Source organism: Ambystoma mexicanum, chromosome 4p (genome assembly GCF_040938575.1).
Source record: "Ambystoma mexicanum isolate Mex_15411 chromosome 4p, UKY_AmexF1_1, whole genome shotgun sequence".
NCBI lineage: Eukaryota > Metazoa > Chordata > Amphibia > Caudata > Ambystomatidae > Ambystoma > Ambystoma mexicanum.
In genome coordinates, this window is record NC_090927.1 from 558,940,110 (window position 1) to 558,960,709 (window position 20,600).

At 39.6% G+C, this 20,600-nt stretch overlaps 1 protein-coding gene and 1 pseudogene across 2 annotated transcripts in view; one reads left to right on the top strand and one right to left on the bottom strand.

The window, feature by feature from the left end:
• The window catches only part of CSMD1 (CUB and Sushi multiple domains 1), a 5,442,057-nt gene that overhangs the window by 5,191,467 nt on the left and 229,990 nt on the right, over nucleotides 1-20,600 (bottom strand). The window lies entirely within an intron of this gene.
• LOC138453815 (ubiquitin-like modifier-activating enzyme 1 pseudogene) overlaps nucleotides 1-20,600 on the top strand; it is a 73,790-nt pseudogene that overhangs the window by 42,920 nt on the left and 10,270 nt on the right.

Sequence of the window (20,600 nt, forward strand, 5' to 3'; positions counted from 1 at the left end):
GGTGGGAGAGTATTCAAGACAAATTAGAAGAAAGGAGGTGGTACTCTCAACCGGGGAATGTTAATAGGAGTGATAAGGAAATGTCTATGCTAAACCCTCAAGATAATGAATTCTTTAGGGATTCTAAGTGTATATTGCGTAAACCGCATTTTCCTGAGAGTCCAAGTCTTATATTACATTATGTATTTGATGATCGATATTCCCCAACCCTGAACAGATCTTATATACTGAGTTTGTTTTGTGATATTCCAGAATTGTCATTAATAGCTTCTACCGACATACAGCTAGTGGATTATATTCATCCACAAAGGTTTGACTTTGTACGGCTGGTGATCCAGTCACCTTTGGTACGTACACTGATCCTGAAGGAAGCCGGTTCATTGCACAAGAGGGGTTTTGATGTATACAACTATCAAGAGCATATATCTGCTGATCATTTGAAAAATAATGAGTTCATGGCACATAATTTTGCTCCATGTGTTAATAGTGTGGAGAGTGCTCATCATCTTCCGGATGCCATGGTTCTCTCAGACATGAAAGAATGGCGTACGTTGGCAGTTTCCCTTAAAGACTCTATAGAGCAACTCAAAAACTTGGGTAAGCCACTTTAGTGTAGGCAGATATTTCAGGCTAATCTCATGGAGTTCCCGGGGCACACTCATCTCGCTCTGAATAAAAAAGTGTGTAAGGAACTTGAAAACTTTGATTTTGTTTTAGTACAGGAATCTTGGGCCTGTGGGCAGCTGTGGGCAGCTGCATTGGGATGGATATGTGGTGCTATGTCTTCCTGGTACTTGTGGGCCTAGAGGACGTCCCAAGGGAGGTCTGACCCTGGCTTTTCGAAATTCTAACACGATTGAAAAACTATCGGAAAAACACCTGTATACATCATGTCAAATTGTTACCTTTTTTTTGATTACACAAAAAGGAAGAGTGGGATTAATGGTCATCAATGTGTATTGGAACAATGCGGTGTATGATGATCAAAAACTGATGAATTTGCTAGATGAATTAAATGTTCTGATTGAAGAATGTCTAGCCTCCTCAGCTGATCGGCATATTATAATTGCCGGCGATCTGAACGCTGACTGTAATTTATCAAACACAGAGAATGATTGGTGTTTAATGGATAAGGGCGTGAATGGTTCAAAAAAGAGCAGCAAGCGGTACAGAGGTGCTCTCTGGTGTAATTTTATACGAGCCACGGGAATGTAAATGTTGTTCAATGACAAATGTACATGGTCTGCACGAGGTGGGTCGACAATTATAGATTATATATTTGTAAGTGATAGGCTGGTTAAAGATTCTGAAATTATGCGTGTCCAACTTATGGACGCAAGTGACCATGCCATGATATCAAATGATTTGGTTCTAGAGAAGAAAGTCTACAATGATAATGCGATCTGGGGACCTATAATTGTAAATACGAAGGGAACCAGGGCCAAATGGTATACCCTGAAGTCTATTAAATTTAAAAACATGATGTGGCACGTTTATGAAAAAAATCATTAGAACAAAAAAAAGTAACATATTCGATGGCAGCATTTGATGACCTACTAGCCTCCAGGTTGGACCCATTTCTGAATGCAAGTAATATCCCAGTTCATAAAAAAAAGACTCATAAGCATGTTTTTGATTCAGAGGTTAAACAACAGAGAGCTTTGCTGCACAAACAATTACGTGTTATAAAGAAACTTGACTTACCAACAGATGAGTTTAAAAAAGTAGCGAGAACATGTCGCCAGGCTTATAAAAATGGGATGATTCAGCACCGAGCCAATCTCGAACAGAAAGATGCAGAAGCTATGCTTGGTGCAACTCTAGACATTATTGGTCTCTTATCAATAGCACTGAAGCATCGCAGGTGCAGTTAATTACTAATCCGATTGGGGATTGGGCAATTTCTTTGAGAATTTATATGCTCTGTCCACCAATGCCACACCAGCAGTTGAATATAAGGAATATAAATGGTGTCTTGACGTTTCAGTGGTAAAAATAAGAGCAATGATCCAGAAGCTAAAACCCTCTGCCACTCCGGGACCTAATAATCTGACATGCGCCATACTGAAGCAGAGTGCCGAGTTATGTGCTCGGGTATTGCATTTAATCTTAAGCAATGCACTCCATTCTCAAATAATGCCTGATTCCTGGAAAATCTCTTATGTGACACTTATATTTAAAAAAGGCAATTGTCTTTGTCCTAATAACTATAAACCAATATCAATAATTAACATAGAGGCCAAGATTTTTGCCTCAATAATATTGGAAAATCTGTTGCTATGGATGGAGGAGAATGAAATCCTAGATGTCAGGCAATTCGGGTTTCGTAAAGGATTAGGGACTGATGCGGGTGGTCTTTTTGTATCCATTTTGCAAAGCCAAGCTAATAATTCTAACTATGGACCTCTTTATGCTGCTTCTATGGACTTATCTGCAGCTTTTGATATGGTTGATAGACCAATATTATGGCAAAAGCTTGATACATTGAAAATTGACAGAGGGTTGTTAGCAATGATTATTCACCTTTATTCGAATACAATGTTAAAGGTAAGGCTTAACAATTTAGGGCTGATGTCCAGAGAAATTAAAGCGATGAATGTCCTAAAGCATGGCTGCGCCTTGGTGGCCATCCTATTTAATCTTTATGTTTCCGACGCGAATGCAAAAATTGCGTCTTCAGGTTTATTAAATCCAAAAATTGGTGGTTTAGCAGTGAATTGGGTGGCATACGCTGATGATTTCTTGCTGCTAGATCGTACAAAGATAGGCTTACAATGATTAATTGAGGTGTTTGCAGACTTTATTAAAGAACTAAAATTTAAAATCAATCCCACAAAATCAGTTATTATTAATTTGGGTCAAAATAACAAAGCATATCGAAATCCAGTATGGGTGGTTGAATGATCTAAGATTAGGCTTCAGAAAGCGTTTCCTTTGCTAGTAGTATGACACTACATTTTTCAAAAAAATGTCTGGAATCCAACGCAAAAGTGGCAGGCAATCAGTTGAAGGCACTTGAAAGAAAATTTGGTAAATTCACTATGTCAGGTTTCAGAGACTTTTACCTGCTCAAGGTTATTCCAAGGCTAACCTATGGTTTAGAATTGTACCCGGTAAAAATTATTCCGTATTTAAAAAGACTGGAAGCAATTATGTGGAAAAAAGTATTGTACTTCATACCGAAATGTATTCCAGTAGAAATGATAAGGTACAAATTTGGCCTGGGTTCGCTTGAAAGTATAGTTGAATGTAAAAGAGTTATGTTGTATAGAAAATGTATTCTGGCAGGGCCGAATTCACTGTACAACATTTTAAGGGAAGGTGATACTTTGAGATATATGACTGACTTGCAATCTGATGTAGAAAAAACTTTGGTAAAGATTGGAGCTTCAAAGCGGTGTCTATTAGAGAAACCAGCCAAAATTAAAGTATTGTTAAAGGCATATGACTGGGCAGCTAATAATGCTACGATCATGAATTCGAAACAATATAATCATGTTGTCTCTGTGTGGAAGTGGTTTCCTATACTTGAATCTTATTTGTCAAAATATCCGTCTAGGAAATTTCATAATAATGTGATGCGATTCAGATTCAATGTTTTAAATACTAATGAAATTAGCCATATAAGAAAATTAAACATTGAGAATAAGAATATATACAGTTTTTGTGAACAGCCTGAAGTGGTGGAAACATTGGTACATTTGTTATTGGTTTTCCCCATGCTGTTAAGTGAAAGATGTGTCTATTTTTCGGAATTTCTGTATGATAATGCAAACGTCTCAGGGGAGCGCTTGTGGTTCGAAATGATGCATGGTACCAACATTGCTCTGAAGTGTAAAGTTGTTGATTTTTTATTGATTGTCTGTAAAACACACTAAATTAGGCCCAAATTAGAAGTGTAAATGTGATGAAATGTTTTTATCTTGTTTGTTTTAAGATTTTGTTTTACTGATGTAATGTTTTGTAAAGGTTTAAATAAACCAAATACAAATATTTAAAAAAACAATTTAAAAAAAATGTATTTTAGCACTGGCTGCACATTCAGTGATCTCACAATCAAATTATAGAATACATTTAATTGAAATAAGGATGCTTTTCTATTGTCATTTGCTACCATCATAGTCATCCCACTCTGGGCAAAGGTGATGATAAAACACACTTTTTGGAGGAGAGAAATCTGATTGGAGGTGGGCTATCATGTTGCTCTTGAGCTCTCACAGAATTCTGATTTCCATGTCTGATATTGCGAGATATTTGATCAAATGGATTCTGTATGTGCTGCTTATCAAACGTCAGAATGATGAGCTTCCCTGGTACATATTCTACTTTCTTACAGCCAAACAGTGAGAACAGTAAGAAGAACTAATCAGAAATAGTGTTCTTTTTCCATTAATGAGCCTCAGAAACTTGCCAGCCTCTCTATCATCTCTGACAGTGGTGTTGCTCAATCCTGTTTACCTTCTGTGTTCATGTCAAGAGACTTTTGTAGGGCTGGAACATGAGATAATTTGTTTGAGGGTGTGGAATGGAGAATGGTGGGTTTCTAGCTCTGATGTGGTTTCCCCTCTATTTATAACCAATCCCTTGCCTAGTTCTTTATACAAGCAATAGTCAGTACATCGTATGCTGGACAGACTAGTTCAGGTGCAGTAATCTTTTTTCAGAGAGCAAATGATATTCATGTCAGGTCTGGCAAGTGCCTATTTCAGCACATATGACTGCATAGTATTTTGCATTGCTCTGGGATACCAGATATAATGCCAACAGTGCTTGCTATAAGTAGACAAAAGAACATGTCTCATGGAGTTAAGGTTGCAGGAGACAAATGTTGATGTCACGTCATAGAGTAGTGACAGCAGCTGAATACTGCTCACACTGCCCGGTAGCAGCCTGGTACAGTACTGGAAATGAATGGAGACAATATCCCTAGCTCCTTCCAGGAGATTTGAGTCCCTCCACAAGGTCATGCTTCACAAACAAACAGACATAATCCTTTGGTATCAGTAATGCTTGCAGTAAGGGCCTGAGGGGGGCTGCAGCTATCCCTGAGTTGACAAGGGAAGTAGCATAGGTATCAGCAACTACCACCATGCCACATTTAAGAAGAGCGCCATAGCTGTCTCGTGGGTACTCTTTATTAAATGTGGGGTACCCCACATAGAAGCACATTTTTTGAGACCCTAGAAAGAAGGAAAAGGAACACACATCAAATTAAATCTTGTCTTGTCCAAATATACCTACAAAAACAGGGGGGATTGAATTGGAAAAATGAGTTAACAGATACGATAAATTTTTTTTATTGTTGGGGCAATTGTGCTGCATTTATTGTGACCCCCTGATATCTGCAACCATTCTCTTTTATAGAAGGTCAGGTGACATGACACTATTCCTCTAAAAGGGCACCCATTGTTTTCTCTGTTGGTCAGTTTACTGGTTCCAGGTAAGACCAATGACTTGGGGTTTTCTGCATATTTGATAACTGCAACTGATTTACGATTTAAAAGAATATGTTGCCTGATTAAATAATGAACTTTGTGCTTTAGGAAGACATGTCTCATACAATTTGTCAAATTGGCAAAATGTAGGAAAATGACTACTACTCTTCAACAGAAAAGGGATTAGTAGTGCTTAAACAATCAAAAGAAGACTGTCAGCAGATTGCAGTACACTAAACAGATTATATTTACAGAGTTTTTCCTGCAAATAGACAGTGCATTGGCCATAAAAGGCTTGTTGCACAAAACCAAGTGTCTTAAACTTGATCCTGCTTCCGAAGTTTTCTAAGAAGCATGAGCAAATTTAGGAAGATTAGCGACAAGTCTTGAAGCAGAGTTTTGCAATACCTGTAGTTGGTTAATATGGTATTTTGGTTGGGCTAAAAGAGTGGCATTGCAGTTGTTGATGGTTCCTGATATAGGAGCAGAAATCATAGGGGCACACAGTTCATCAGGCAGGAAAATAATTATTTTTCTTAATATTTTCAATTTCAGATGGCCTGCGCTGGACCTGGAACTGACCTGGAGCTCTGGAGATAATGACTCTGATACTTGTATGCCAAGACATTTAACAGATTGGATAGGGGTGGCTAAAGGGCCAGAAGTCTGAAGCCCATTGCGGTCTTGCAGAAGGATGGCCGACAATTAGAACCTCTGCTGTTTTATCACCATTTAGCTTCAGCCAATTTTAGTTCATCCATTGGCCAATAGCGGATAGACAATTTCTGAGTCAAAGAGCTGACTCTGCAGGGAGAACCAACTGCATATTGTCTGAACAGGAGTTGAATAAGCAGCCAAAATATATAATGATGGCCATCACAGGTTGTATATACATTTTAAATAAGAGGGGTGAAGAGCTGAGCCCTGAGGGACTCCCCAGCACAGTGAAACATCTCCTGCCTTAAAAGCCGGCAAGGACAGGGTCTGGCAGCGGTTGGTCAAGAATGATGTTAGCCATTCAATGACCACTCTAGAGACACAACACTCCTCTAAGCGATGACATAAGAGGTTGTGATCAATAGTGTCAAACACTGTGGATGAATCCAAGAGTATCAGAACTGCCATTTAATATCTATCAGCAAAATATCAATGACTGCCCCAGGTACTGATGCTGTACTCATATGGGGCCAGAAACCAGATTGGTGTTGGTCAAGAATGGATTAATTCTCCAAGAAGTCTCTAAGTGTGGTGGCAACTGCTTCAAGCAATTTCTTGAGAAATGTAAGCAGATATACCAGGGGATACCTGGCAGGAACAGATTGGTTCAGAGTGTTTTTTTCAAAAGGGAGTCGACCAGTGTGAATATGAGGAAATATGACCAGAGACTAAAGATTAATGAATTGCAAAAAGTAAGGATCTCTTTCAGGACTCTACGAGGAATAGATGAAGGGAAGTGAGGCTTCAGAATGATGTTAAGAACTTGAGCTTCCGTAACTGGTGTACACGTTGTAAAGTAATTCAACGTATCATCCAGTGGGTACCAGACAGTGCTTTTGCTATGGGATTACAGATATTCACAAATATGTGGGCAAAGAAGGTGGAAAGGAAATCACATAATGCTTGGGACAGGAATTTGGTTTGAGTATTGTACTTGCGAGGAGAGTTCCCTAGCAACTGAGAATAGTTCTTTAGGTAAATTAATGGTGTCTTGCATATGATTCATAAAATAGAGTGAATTTGCTTCTTAGTGTGATAACTAGCACGATGTACTTTCATTGCGATCTTGTCAGTATCATGGTAATTGATTTGCCACATGAGAGTGTAACTGTGAAGTATACCATGTAGCAGAGGGTTTCAGCGTTCTTGTCTGTCTTTTAGCAGGGGTCAGCGTGTCTGCTGAATGTATAAATGTTTTTTGGTAAATCCATAATGGGAGTAATAAGTTAGTAAGTAAGGTATGGTATTCCAATAGTGATGGGCAAAGTTAGGTCCTCAAAATTGTTTCTTTAATAAATCATCCTGACAATGTCACTTGAGAGTCTATGTTGTCCTTCTGACTTGCCACGGTATGTAATAATTTTAGTTTCTCTGTGTTTGATTATATTGTAATATATGTAAGGTTCTACCTAGTATTAATTGTATGAGCTTGATTACATCAATTGTGTTTTTGACTATCATTTTATTGTGTCCAACAGTGTATTGTTTAACCAAATCACACTTATAAAACAATTGTCTAGATGTGCAAAGTATTGATAGTACAGATAAATACATTTTGTCTCTACAATACATATCCATTTTCTTTTTCATACTACATGCAACATTTATTCTACTCGTATTTGAAAATAGGCATTTTAAGAATAATTATGTATACACGCTTTGCTTCAGTTCAAAACGTGTTACTGTGTCCCAATTTTTGAGAAATGCACATCATAGGAATCAATGGCAGTAGTGTACAGAAACAAAAAGTTTAACACAACATGTATAGTCATTTATTGGCATAGGAGAAACAAGGAAGGTACATGTCGTGCATACAAATTAAAGATGGTAAATATAATTTTCCTTATCTATATTTTCTGTCCATAACTCATTTTCTCTACTGCTACTCTACTGTTTAAAATGTCAATGTACACAGCTCAGGAAACTTACTTTGGAAAACCTGCAGGGAATAAATAGATGTGCAAATACATTGTACAAATCATTTTGAAACATCAAGTAGTCTTCTGAACATATTGGAATATATTTTCAAAACGTCAAAGGGTTGCCTGCTAACTCAAGTGTAACAACATAAACTAGAACAAATGAACAGAATGGCTGCAGGTTATTTTTAATGGATGTATTTTCTTAAATGCATACATGCACAGCTGTATCTACTTTCGATCTGCCATTTTAATATGTGTTTCAGCAATATACAATTTTGCATTCCAATGTACTAGATTTGGCCAGTATTCAAGTAGAATGGTGCTTTCCTTTAGAACAAGAAATTCCAAATTGAGCTATTTTCCAGTGAACCACAATATTTATACACGATTGATAACATTCTTTATTTGTCATGTAGAGAATTAAATTAATCACCATTTCACATCATGCACCTGTTACTGACAGGTCACATTTCACAAGCCTTGTTGAATTAATTGCCTCGGAACACTCCATCTCAAAAAGATAAATAACAATATGAGTGACAGAAATTTCCAAAAAGCAGTAACAGATTCTTCAAAATGGAAATTGCTTTAGCTCTGATGGTTCATGGTAATGGCACATGTAAAGATTTAAAATCATTACTTTATACAAGGTACTGTTATGAAATGTGAGTACCTTTTGTTGGTTGCATTGCAATATGGCTCTAACGCTTTACATTGGAAAGTCAGTGATAATAACTATCCCATGAAGATATGACAATGCTTGATTCAGAAATAATGTGTTCAAGAGTTGGATTTCGAATGAAGTAATTTTCAGTTGTGATTGAGAAACACATTTAAGATTAGCAAATCAAAGGATAGTCTGCCCAAGTCAAACCAGACATATGATAAAGTGTCTGAGATCTGGGCAGTCTACAATCAATATATGCATGTAAGGAGGTTGCATTGTAGGAGAGGTTGCAGTAGCATAGCCTGCTCTTGACCATATTACTAAGAAAGCATATCTATTTGTTAATGCATTTCAACATTCGCCTTAGTGGATTCCAGTGGTAAACTCTTGTCTCTACTACACAGTTATATCCTAATTGATGGCTTCAGGTGTGGTGCAGGAGGTCAGACAAATCTACTGAACAGCTTTTCATTGAGGTTCAATTTTAATTCTTAAGACTTTTGTAAGGACATATAGGGCAGGAGACACCCACCAGCCAACTCATTCAGCCCAGCCCCACCCCCACTGACATTCACATAGATCATTAATTCACTTCACTCACCCAACATTCCTTAAGGAAACACAGGCCCTCACAGAGAAACAAAGAGAGGCAATCCCCAAGGCTACAGTCCTGCTAGAAGCATCAAGGACAGCTTGTCTGTGGAAAATAAACAGAATCCTTCCAACGCTGAGCTGGACGCCCAGGGCTGACAAATATCTGATATCAAATTGTTGCGGATGTAAAAATCATGAGACATCCCACCCCCCATACCATCTCCCAGGTGTAGCTTATATTAAAAGATGTATCTGCCACCAAGACAGTAAACTCATAATGACAGCATTTTGGTACATTGGTGTATGCCTAAAATGCAGTCCCTGTGCAAAATTCCCCATTACCCTATAACATGTTTGCGGCCGGGCATTGTGTGCCTGAGTCCTAGTCCTTTACCTTGGAGCAAAACACATGGAAAGAATATGTTTTTAAACTAGGGCATGTTTTGCTCTATTGTTAACTGCTCTTGAACGTATGCAATGTTTTGTAATAAAGCCCCAGAACTTCAATACGTGATTTATGTGATTTATGTGTGTGTTGCAAACAATGTGCTTTTCAGATTGTTGTTAATATATATTGTTTAAATGGGTAATATTGCATGAGATGTAATGGCTGCATATTCTGGCTCTGAAGCCTTGACTACCTAATTATACCATTGCCCATGAGCATGTGAAGGCCAGATTTTCTTGCAGGTGCTGCTCAAGAACATACCAGGTGTTTGCATTTCACACCACACGAATGGCCCAATTCTGTGTCTGCCTGTGTGGTAAAAGAAATTCCAGTATTCATGTATACCGGAACTTACTGGACCAGCCGACTCCGGGTCTGCAAGGGGGCACCTGGGTTACTTTTAGCTAAGAGCTGGAGGTAAGTCAGGTGCCCTACAAGTAAAAAAGGCCCTCATTACTGGCACCAGCAAATCCTCTCTTGGAGTCCTGTGGGACTCCATGAATGGGGATTTCCACTGTCACTCTGTGCACCCGTAATGCAGCGGCAATGCCGCCAGATGGGTGCCAGAAACGGTATGTACGTTTGCTGATATCCTGCCGGTAGAGCAGCCCGGATATTGGCAAACTCAGAATTAGGCCCAATGTTCTGTAATTCATCCATGTATTTTTTTTCAGAGGTCTCCAATGTCAAACACGTGATCTTACCAAGATAAGACTCACATTATTTGGATAATGAGAACTTTCATGCATTTCCCATATGCATTGATGGTGTATATTTATTTATTGTAGTGAACCCTAGGTATTGAAGCTGTGAAGGCTCCCCGCAAACTAGAAAATAACCTGGATAATACACTAAGAAACTCTTCTTGTATGGCATTGTTTGGTGAATTATCTTCTACAAAATATTGCTGCAAGTACTTCATGACTAGGTTCTTGTATCTATGAGGTTATTGTACCTCTGGCATTCTGGATCAATGTAGTGAACAGAACATTAGTTCTTACTTGCAATAGATCAGAGTTATCTTACTGTCGGGTCTTCTTTGGAATTTCTTCCCATGTTCACTCTCCTAGTCACACCTGTAAAAGGCTCTCTGATGGTGTAAGCACTTTGGATCAAGGTGGAGGGCCCTGTCCCACCCCCACCCCAAGAATATCCTCCTCTTCCTCCCTTTGCCCCACTGAATTATGACCCTCCTGTTCCTTTCCATGGCCCATTCCCTTCCTCTCCATACATGCACCATCCCATGGTATGCCATTTCCTTTCTGTGAATGGGGGACCCCTGTTTCCAGGTTCTTTTTTTGTAATTTGGTTTGTGAAGGAATGGCAAATGTTTGCCAAACATGAACCTGGGGGTCACCCAAGTGACTTGGTGTTTTGGTGGGCATCCTTGAATGATCATCTTCCCACCAACCACATGCACTTGCCTCACCAGAAGCTCATAGGAGAATCGAGACGTGACAGTGAAGACCACTGCCGTGGCCTTACCATCTACAAAATGTGAGTGACAGTAAGATCATGTGCCATGCAAGCAACATTGCATAGAATTATCTCCCTGGAGTTCCTGACAATCTAAACCAAACAAATGTTTCTTTTTTTAAATGAAACTGTTTAAAGTATGTTGAACAATATAGAACATATTAGAAGAGGTTAACGTAAGATAATTGTTTTTTTTTCCATACAACAATCAAATGAAACGTTGAGAGCAGATCTTGAGTTCACAACTAATCATTGACAATATCACAATTATACTGCACAAGAACACAACAACTCAGTTGTGCACTCTCTTATAATACAACCTGTATCCGAAAGAGTTAGCGCACTGCCAGCAATGATTTACTCATCAAAGAAATCGTTTTTCTTTTAAAATAAGATCAAAAGGTAGTTCTGGGGAGAAACTGCTGAAAGCCCTTGCAAATGTTCCAAAAGAGGAAAATGCAGCCATCCATAAGAAAATCCCTTTTTATCTTCAAATTATCAGGAGGTCATATATTGGCCACTTGGAGAAAAATAACGATTCTACTTAAAAAAGTGTTTCTGGCTTTTCCAAAGGCATTCACTTACTTCAAAGGTGCCACTAATCTTATCCATTTCACCATAATTCCAGATTTCGAAATAGAGTTAAGCAAGTGACGCGGCTAAAAAAAGCTGTGTCTCTAGATGCTGAGCAAAGGTGTTATATGCCAAAGCGTGAGATCAGAAAGGAACAAGGAACATTACTCAAGCATTGCTAGCAGCTTTCTGGACAGGAATCCCTGAGCGGTTGTTGATGTGTGACATTGAATAATCTACTTCCCTCAGATAACTGTTTCACTTTCAACTATTTGGAGACATTTTCCAAGTGCATCAATGATAGCGTAATGCCGCATTTTCAGAGTGGCGCCATGTTACCTCCCTGCTGCATATCCTCTTCCCCTGGTAAATTAATTATAATTAAACGTCTGAGCACACAAACACAATTCGCCTCATAGTGTGTTCATTTTAGATTTGTATAGTATTTTTCTTGTTCTATTGTCTTAATCTCAAGCTGCATTCTCTGATGCTAAAGTGCTAAAGATTTTGGAAGAAAGTTGACCAATTGAGATTGCTTGTTAAATGGGTCTGCTTCCATTATGATAAGGATGACAGCCCCATGCTGCCTACCCTTTATGAACTAGATCCTGCATAGCCCACCCAGCTGTTACTCTAAACGCCAACGAGACCTCAACGAATAGGAGTTTGGATTTGTAAATGCAGGGGTGGCTTCAGAGGGGTCAAGCGATGGACCCTCAATGGTGGATGATAACAATAGCCTTCACAGTTCCAAGCACAATGTGGGATGCATAGTAATCTGGAGGGAATGCTTGCTGACTTCAGTCATCAGCATCATTCACATGCAAAACTCTGCATCCCCCACATCAAAATCCCCTGAGCTGTTTATAGAACTAAAATTCTAATCTACAATGTTTACATTTTTATTTGCTGTTATCCATCTTAACCTTTGATCCGTTGCCCACATCATTAAAACAACACTGTACTGAGCTAAGTACTGGCTGAAACTAGGTTATGCACTTTCCACCTTTCCGGATGATTTCATGCTGAATATCATAGGGTCAGAAACTAGGTCTACCAGAACACATTGTGCGGAATTACTGGACATACCAAAAGCTGCACATGACTTTCTCTATTTTCCTTGTTTTGTTATATGGCTCATATGCAGTCAGTAACTGCATCTCCAAGATTCAGGGTAATGTATCTATGCAAATTCTGGATCTGCAGAGCACTGTTATCAAACGTCATGATGTTAAGAACTAGAATGCTAGAATCAGAATCTCCAAAGAGGCATTGTGGTGTCTTTTAAAGAAAAGACAGAACCTCACAGGCTTCAGTTGGAGGTTGTTCACGTGACCTCCAGACAATTAATTATGCTTGAAACTACCTCTCAAAATATGTTGCATCGGACCCCCAGTTTTTCCACTTATGTGTTGTTTGGTCCCCTGCATGCAATTGCATACACTCACAAGTCAGAGGTGAATAAAGGAGATTACAATCGGTTGTATTCACATTTATTCTTTAGTTATCCTTTCTGCCTTGTGAAAATATAGTAACCGACGGCAAATTACACTTTGCATATGTCATTTATTGACAGATTCCTATGACATCTGCCTGCTATTTAGCAGATGCTAAATGGGAGCAGAAACCATTGGCTGTTTACTTGCATAAAAATCTCATGCAGGTGTAAAATAAAGTGTGCCGACAAGATCCTGGAGGTCAGCACGACAGAGCTCTGAACTCTGCCCTATGATAGACCTCCATCTTTTCAGTGAAAGAAAATGGGTCATGGTGTGACATGGTGGTGTAAATGGATTTAGGATAGCTAATAGGCCTTAATTGTCCTGCTTTGCCCCATTTGAAATAAGGCCGTAATTATCAATTGATCATTTACCAACTATATCCATCACTTGTGGATTCCTTCAAGGATCCATCGTCTTCCCTATTATCTTCAATCATTACATGGAACCACTTTGAAACCTCCTCCCTCGACACAACATCCACATCCACCAATACGCAGATGACACACAGCCATGCTTCAAGATATCCTCCATCGAAGACTTGCACAGACTCAAAGCCTGCCTCTCAGTGATCCAGTTGTAGAGGTATAGTGCTTCCCTGAAGCTCAGCCCCTCCAAGGCTGTATTCCTACTCCTGACCAAAAACACTGAACACCCTGACCTCCAGACCTGGCTCTCGGTTATGCATTTTGAGGGTTTCACACCCGAGCTGGCCACCTGTGGCATGTCCCTTAGGATTCACATCTCTCCTTCAAAAAACAGACAGCAAGGAAGTGTTGGGAAGGGGGCAGCCCCACCCCCCATGCACTTTATGGTAAGATGAGGTGCATTTGAGAAACTGTGATGACCCAAGGGGTGGGGTGACAGTGAGAGGAGGGAGAAATTCAGTACAGTGATTGGCTGATTATGGCATTTAACTGGGCCCCGTCGTGGCTAGGATTGATCGTGAAGATGTGAATGCCCATCATTGTCTTCATCGTGGTCATTTTCTGCACTTGTCAGCTGGTTCTTCGATGCTATGCTATGGTACCGAGACACCTGATAGCGCCAGTATGATGGTATGATGGTATGATGGTATCAATTGGGGGTACAAAAGCACCTTTCAAAACAAAAAATATTGAGGTACAAACTGATGTCCCACAGGGTGGCCCGAAGTATTAAATGTTCCCCATCCTGTATGGAGATGAAGTTGATCCTGTATACCACACTATCATTTACCCACACCCTGAGCCAGAGAATTACACAGAGGTTTGGGTAGACCCGGCGAGCATGCATTTATGTGACTTGTTCACCTTTGGAGTATGCACGCTGGTTGGAGAATTTGCAATCAGGTTGTAGGGCTTGGGTGCCAGCTATATGTGTATACAGAGACTGGGGAGCGCATGTTGGGAAGGGCACAGCTACCCCAGGCACTTTAAAGTAAGGCAAGATCAATTTGAGGCACTGCGATGAGCCTGGGGGTGCGGGGGATAGCGAGAGGGATGCCTTCCTGTCCAGCAGGACCCCATGTTAATATAACCAATTATAGTTTAACTACATGGTGTGGCCAAGGCACTGCTATTTTTATGTAGATATTAGTAATCCTGAGTTAAAGGGAAGGCCTGCATGGTAAATGTGGCATTACATGCACTAGGCCCCACTCTACAAGGCCACAGAAATCTCGAGTCCTGCCCATGCTCCATAAGGACAGGTTGCGCCTCCACCTGCCACACCGTCTATTCATTTTTCCAAAAGTGTTACAAAGATGTGTTTTTTTACCCAAGAGGAAGGTGCCCTACAAGAACGTGATCAGAGACTGGCCCAAACATAACCCAACCCATTCCCGGGTGAACACAAGTTATAGCGAATGTAACTGACTAAACCCTAAGATCCCTGAATTCCAATGGCACCAGGTGCACTTTGACCGCCAAAACCAAAGTAACAAGTCCTGAAATGTTCAAAGAGGTTGGACATGGCAAATTGTTGAAGCGACAATTTTGTGATTTGTATTGTGAGGTGCTGACAGGGATACATTATAGTTCAAAATGAGACGGAGACCTATGAGCTGGATGGTGCAAAGGGAGTGAGTGAAATGTGTGTGTCAAGGTTAAAGGGCCCCAGAACCTCCTGTGTGTCTGTCTTAAGGCCTGCCAAGTGTGCCTCTATGCACAGTGAGAGTGATAAAAAAAGCTGTAATGAAGTAAATCAGCATGAAACAATTGAATGTGTTGTAATAACATAGTAACCCATAAGCTAACAAAGCAATGGTAAATGTTTTAAAAGTAAACTGGATAGTGTGCATATGTAAACTCAAGGATGGAATGTGGACGATATCAGCTTAGCGCTTACACACTGGTGTTTTGAGTTTTTAGTACAAAGTGTTAACATTTCAATGGGAGAATGATTATGTTTTTACCATTTGTAAACATACAATTGAGCAGTAAACACCAAAATGGTGAAAAGCCAGTGTATGTGTCTGAATGTGTTTGTATATGTGTGCATATGTATGTCATATATATGTCATCGCACACATTGTGTGTGTATGCTTCTGTGTATATATTTGTGTGTGTCTTTCTGCCTGATTGTTTAGTTTTCGTCAGTCACAGCAGTTATGAACCACACTACAGGTTTGCTGATGTGATAAAAAAAAAAGGGGCAGTAACAGAATGCCCACCACCTTTCTTTCATTACTATATTATAGTGTCTGCAAATGGTGCCACACACATAAGGAGACCCTTTTTTAATACCATATTGACTCTGGGTAAAACACTGAACAAGATGCTGATGCTGATCATTGCTGAAACATTAGCAACACATTATTAGTTAGCTGTTCATTATGTCTATTATTGTGCACAATAATTCTTTTGACATGGACCCATATTTTCGTACTATTAAATGAGTGCCTTCCATATGCTATTTCTTACTCAGATTGCACAGCCTGAATAACAGTTGGAAAGCAAGAGATCTGTCATGCATTACAAATGAACTTGAGGTGAAGTTGGATAGACTTTGTTATGAGAAATCTATGTTTTAATAATAGTCTCTTTATTAATGCAATCTGACAAAATCCTAAATAAAGGTTGCTATTCTGACTTCTTGCATTACACGTTTTAATCAGCATTTCAAAAGCCTGTTATACATGTTCTGACCGACTTCGGTTTTCTTCATTCAATTGTCTCTGAATAAGGGAGACGTATAATCTGTGTGTGTGTGTGTGTGTTTTATATTTACACACACACACACACACACACAGCATTATTAAACGTTCTTGTTTAGAGACAAATGATTGTGCAATATTTTAATTCAGGTAAAGCTATGTATTAATGTAACTCAGCAGGAACCTAATATGTTATACCATACTTGGCTTCAGAAACCAAATAAATATTATTTTGGAAAAAAAGATATCATTGTGGAATCAAAAAAAATGTTCTGTTTCACCAATATTGGAATTTGAGAATGAATGATCCCAGGAAAAGGTTATTAGCAATTATTGCATAAGCTTTGCAGCTCTGCTCTACAGGCTATTGTATTAATGTATACATTGTTTAAATCTCTATGAAAATGTGCGTGTGAGCTTTACAACAACCACAATAAAATAGATGCACAAATTGAATAAAGTGAGCCCATGTAAATTACAGTACAATACAATGGTAAGAAAGGAGACAGGAAATGAAATGCTGTTAAAAAACTGAAAGCATGGCAATTATGAGTGGATATAAGTATAACGTTGGGAAACACTTGTGTATGGATGCACTATAAATAAAATATGATATCATATCATATCAAGGCAACAAAAATAAATAAGTAGAATTTCAAACAGTCAAACATGTAGGGAAGAAGACATGTGTGCAAGCAGCAGAAAATACACGCTTAGTGCAACATGATTTTTACAATTTAGAAATGGCCAGGGAAAATAGCTTGCCTCGATGAAATCATATACGCCAGAAATTGTCAATTTCGAAGCTAGCTAATGGGGTTGCTTAATGACAAGGGCATTGAAATTCAGGCAGGACACTTTGAAAAGTTACCTGTAAAGGAAGTTAAAGGAGAGTTAGAATAATGAGTGAGATGTGGTAAAACTTCTTATTTTAGCACCCGTCATTAAATGAGAATCTGCAGAATGCATTTTAGGGGTGAAATAGATGGTGCAGTAAATCTGTGGAAATGTGTATTTCTATCATCATGTCGAGATTTAATAAAACCCAGCCAAAGTATTACAATCTAAAACATGGATTATTCCTAGGAAGTTCAGAAGGGATGACACATATTTTTGTCACCTGATAGTCTATTCCATCAGTGGTTGGTGTCCCTGATTTTATCCCTGGTGTTGCTGGGATAAGGCCATTTTTTCCTGACTGGTGTTCCTAGAGGAGCATCTTGTGGCCTTCAGCTGGAAATATGGTTGATCCAAGATGGCCGCAGGATGTGATATCACTGATCCAAGATGGACACAGGAAGTGATGTCACTAATACAAGATGGCTACTGAAAGTGATGTCACCAATCCAAAGTGGCCCCTAGGTGAAGCCCAAAACCAGAAGGGATGACACACGCTCTTGTTACCTGATTTCCTAGTCCATCAGTGTTTGGTCTCTCTGATTTTGTACATAGGTGTAGCATTGACCTTGAGGTTAGCCCTGCAGGTAGGTACCATAAGGCCTTCACCAAAGTGATTGCTTATAGGTCTAGCCTAGTCTAGTCTAACAGTGAAGTATAACAGTCCAAAATAAAGGAGTGTCCAATCAAGCCTCCGTAAATATATGTGTTTTAAGGAACCACACCATGTACAGTATTAACTAACTAGAAACCCCTTCAATAACCCACCCCTGTACAAAGAACCAACGAACCTGCAAAGATAGCAGATGCAGCACTCTGGGTAAGGAGACAGAGGGTGAACATGCAATTAAAGACTATAATGTTCAAAAAGGATATATACTTGAGGTTGCAGAAGGGATTACAGGAACCTATCCCATCTCTGGGGCCCAATAATGGACCAGGGGGGCATATCTCAATCAAAAATACTTTTGCAGGTGTCTTGGTGGTACGACAGCATCGATAAGGCTTTTTGGTGCGGTTCAGTGGTTCGAGGCAGGCTGTGACATTGTGGTGATGCAACGGCAAGGGGGTCTCAAGCCAGGGTTGAACGGAAGATAGCTGCAGTTCTAAATGTCACTCAACCTGTTCATATCAGGCGGTTACCAGGTTTGATTCAGCATCATAATTCGACAGTGATGAAGTGGTACCAGACTACGCAAAAGAGTCCATTTGATGTGGAGGCTTGGAGGTCTCTGTTCGGAAAACAACAGGTTTGATTGATTTACAGGCATGGTGATGAAGAAGATGGAGGTCTGAATGGCAATTCGACCAATGCAGAGGCAATGGTTCTTCTTGGTTAATGCCAAAGCAACAACGCATTTCAGCTGGCACTGATTCGAAACAAGGAAACTGTGGTTCAAAGAACCATGAATGCCAAAAGCAACTCTGGATCTTCCTGCTTGTTGACACGGTGTTGAATATGCTCAAATCATGTCTCAAAGCAGTTTGACAGCAACTACACAGGGATCCTCGCTGTTCTGGCTTCCAGGTGTTGTGAGGCCCAATCCAGGGTCTCATAAACAATATGGCTCCTGGCTGGCACTGCTTAAAAACGACCAAGTGCAATGTGGAAGCAACGATCTTCTCTATTCAATGGCAACACAGACCTATGTCACACAGATGGTAGAAGCACTCACAGTGAGGGTAAAAAGAAATAGTAACCTAACTGAGATAAGATTATGCCATTGAGAATGTCAATGTTGATGCATCAGAGGTCTGCTCAACAGGAAAACAAAACATTGGCATTGTGTGGCGCCCTCTGGACTATATCACAAAACACAGGTCTGCCACTCCAAGGTGGAGGGCAGAGTGAAAGCCCAGCACAAATGAAATCTTCCAAATTAACCAAATACTGAGCTCCAAACAAAGTAGCTGATAAACTGCAGATCAGCATTTTATAAGCTTGATGACAAGACACTCCCACCCATAAGACATGGTTCAGTTGCATCAGAAAACACACAAAGTACATCATTTTTGTGCAATGTGCCCGAAACTCCTATAGCAGTAGCTGCATTTGGCAAGTACATGTTGAAAGTTAACCCTGTGACCCTGGAACACATTATTTTATTGGTATTTTGCCAAGAAGACTATGTGAACAATTGTATCACATAGATAAATGCAGCTTAAATAAAGCTAGAACCAAATACTAAATAACATATGACACATGTGTCAACTATATGCACCAGGGATGGCAGTATTCATCTTGTGAATGTTAACAATCCATATCAATGGCATGACCTGGGTTCCCCTGTCACATTGCTTGTAAATATGAATACTATTTGCCTAGAGCTGGTGCGTCTCATCCGTGATTATCATTGAGAGGATTTTAACCTTGGATTAAGGTTTTGATCTGGGGTGAGTACACTCTCCCAGGAAGAAGATTTGGCTTACAACACTTACTCACCAGTGTTGGAAGACCCAACTAGTTACAATTCATGTGAACATTTTCTGTATTACCTTACTGAATTCGTTTTTTGCTCTGTTAATGGAAGATGTAACTCTGATATTCGAAAGGCAGCTAACTTATTGGACAAGTAGACATACTTCTATAATAGAGTACCTCCAGGTTTGAATCAAAGATTAGCAGCACTTGATTGATTTACTTGTGGACAAACTTGCGAAAGTGATTGCAATGCATTTATTCTGTCAATTCGGGCTCCACTGGGAATATTAGTTGGGACTTCAATGGGCTGAAATAGGTGCTGCTCGGATGCCACTAAAATGAGAAATTAAACAATATTCTGACACCTGTCACGATATAGAAACCTCCCTAATGAGTGTCCCCTCGCTGGCAGCTATTTCCAATGTTTATGACAACATCATGCCTAGAGTCAGGCAACCTCTTGGGCCATGGTGTTGCATGCATTGTCTTGTTTTATCACCCGCATAAATTGTATACTAAAGCCTATAGGAATCTTAAAATAATCATCTTAAAAACTCTAAAGGAACCCCTCAGGAATAAGAATGTTGTGGCACTGCCTAGGCAACATTATACGATTGCCATTGTTACAGGTAAAAAGGCTTGGCCATGGGAGACTTGCAAAATTAAAATGTACTACAAGTAGCATGAACAAGACTGTTTTTTATAAAGTTGTCTCTAGACCGAAGGAGCAGTCCTCTGTGGGTTATGATAATTCGCAACCATCTGCTGGGTACATCATTTTACCTCTATATATTACTCTCAACTCTCTCAGGTG